General features: G+C 44.6%; 1 non-coding gene across 1 annotated transcript; it reads left to right on the top strand.

Moving 5' to 3' along the window:
• The first annotated feature begins 1450 nt into the window (after positions 1–1450).
• LOC127668262 (small nucleolar RNA SNORA17) lies at positions 1451–1584 on the top strand. Its single transcript, XR_007974042.1, has one exon. It is a non-coding gene; the product is annotated as a small nucleolar RNA SNORA17 (small nucleolar RNA).
• Positions 1585–2612: the final 1028 nt, after the last annotated feature.

Below are 2612 nucleotides of genomic sequence, written 5' to 3'. Positions count from 1 at the left end.
ATTCATATTAAAGAAGGGGAGATTTTGCACTCTGGAGACACTTAACACAATTTTGAAACACTTAGTATGTTATAACTATGAGGTTGCTATAGGCTTCTAGTGGATTGTGAGCAGAAATGTCCTATAGTGCACAGGACAATATCCTATAACAAAAGACTTTCCTGCTCCAAATGTCACTGAGAAGATTGAGAAACCCTGTCTGGGCTATAAATATACAACAATAAACAATGCAAAAAAAAAAAAAACCCACATGTGCTTTCATGGAACTTATTCTAGCAGAGTAAAATAAAACATTTAAATAATGAAGATTTCTCATTTATATTAGAAAAGTGGTATAACTTTAAAAACTATTTTTGCTTATTTTTAGACTTTTTTTTTTGAACTGAAAAAGAAAAGGGCGAGTGTCTTTTCAGTGGAATTACTACTTTTTAATTTGGGCATGCTTCATTTCAGGAGTTTCTTTGAACCACATAGAAAAGACACCACACTTACCTCCCCCATGAAAGAGGCATGTTATGGCATTTTGTAGATGAGCAATTAGCAATTAGGAAGATAAGTAGTAGATAAATCATCATCTAGCCATTGAGTTACATAATATGCATGTCTTCCAAAAAAAAGAAGAAAAAAAAAGAAAAAGAAAAAAAGGGTCATTAGGTTCTCTCCCTCAAGGAATGGCATCTTTTTGTCTTAATTTCCATTGCCTGGATAGAAACTGAGAGAGGGAGAGGAAGGGGAAAGGGGAGGGGGAGGGGGGAGAGGGATAGAGGGAGAGGAGGAGGGGTAGAGGGAGGAGGAGGAAAGATGGAGAGGGAGAGGGGTAGAGGGGGAGGGGAAGGGGAGGGAAGGGAGAGAGAGAGAGAAAGAGAGAGAGAGAGAGAGAGAGAGAGAGAGAGAGAGAGAGAGAGAGTCTGTACCTAGTGAAGTGTTGAGATAAATATTTTTATGTGCTCAGTGCCTGGCAGTTAATGTTATATTTGTCAACATTGCCTTGATGGGTTCTTAAAGCCAACAACAGTGAAGTGATTAAAGAAAAGAAAATGTAGGGACTTTTCACTTGTAGGAGGTTTAGAAAATAGTCCTGTGTGCATGTGTGGTGTGAAGTATGTATGTTTCTGTGTACATATTATAACCACTTGTTGAATACCCACATTAGAAAGGTCACTGACTTTGGAGTCTTACAGAAAGGGTTTCATTGAAGCACTGTCTCTCTCACCCACTAAATGCACAGTAGAACCAACATAGAATTTTTCTAAGTATGTGCTGAATAAGTGTGATAACATGCACAAAAACATTATATACGTGGTATGGCCTTTTCTCCTTAAATGCTAATTTTCTTTCATGGACATTATTAGTTAATGGGTCTGGAGTTTCAGCCTGTGAGAAGAAAAGTTCTGGAAATAGATGGCGGCAACGGCTGTACAGAACATCATCTCATTCAATGCAACTAAATGTGGCATCTCAAAAATGATTGCAGGTATGGCTGCTGTGTCATACATGCATCAGTAGGTGGCAAAGAGGAGAGAGGCTATATTTAAGTATAGTGTTCTGACCTATGAACATTGAAATGATTACTAGCCTAACATTCCCTGGAAAACGTAAGCCTGAGATGACTACCAGTCCAGTACTGCGCAGGCCCTTATGACTCCTAGGACAAGGAGCAAACAAGAATCTAGAAGAAGCTGCCTAGACCTGAAGAACCCTGGCTGGCATGATCCCAAGACAGACGACCCTCTTCCGGGACTGTTCAGCTGGGCTAGGAAAGGAGTGAGCAGAGATGACCACCAAACTAGCACCATGAAGGGAGCTAACCTGAGATCATCACCTGATGGGTACCTGAGGATGCAGATGATACCTAACATGACTTCTGATCAACACCATACTGCATGAGTGGGGCACAGCACTCCTGAGACCACTCCTGAGATGACCCCAGACACCAGAGCCCCCAAGCACAACTAAGAGGGGCAAGTATGTGATGGAGAAGTGGGAGGAGAAAGAGAAACAGAAGGATGTGAATACAATGAAGAGAGGCAGAAGAGCAGACTTGAGGTTAGTAAGGACAACCTGATGTGATAGCAGGTGATACCACCTGGGACCATGGTGGGGTCCTGGCCTGTGCTGCCACCAGAGGCCATGTCTGAGTCTGTGGCCCTGCAGCAGCAGACATATGTTACCCCACCAAAGGCCAGGCAGATGTCTGAGCTGTGCTGCCCAGGGACAGGTTGATGTCTGAGAGCTGGGCAGAACTGGTCCCACTCTTCCCGTGGGCATCATGGGAGATCTGGCCCTTGCAACATGTGAGCAGGAACATTGCTAACCTGACACTAGCCATTTGTAGTACTTTGTAGGGCAGGCCGCTCACATCACATTGCGAGGACACCCTAAGCATAGGCAGGCCCTACCACCTGCCTCCCATGCAGGTATGTCAGTGAGGGAGAGATCCCCTTCCCCTTCCTTCCCCTTTGCCCTTGCCATTGGCTGTAAGCAGGAGAGTTGGCCTTGATGGGATCATGAGAGCAGGAGAGCTGGCCCTGTGCCTCACCTGGATGGCAAGGTAGAGCTGGCCCTGAGGGTGCCTGAGGGACAGCACCCCTGCCTCTTGCTTGATGGGTGGT

Source organism: Apodemus sylvaticus, chromosome 17, assembly GCF_947179515.1.
Source record: "Apodemus sylvaticus chromosome 17, mApoSyl1.1, whole genome shotgun sequence".
NCBI classification, from domain to species: domain Eukaryota; kingdom Metazoa; phylum Chordata; class Mammalia; order Rodentia; family Muridae; genus Apodemus; species Apodemus sylvaticus.
Note: the sequence above shows the minus strand (reverse complement) of the source record. Positions and strands in the feature narration are given on the sequence as shown.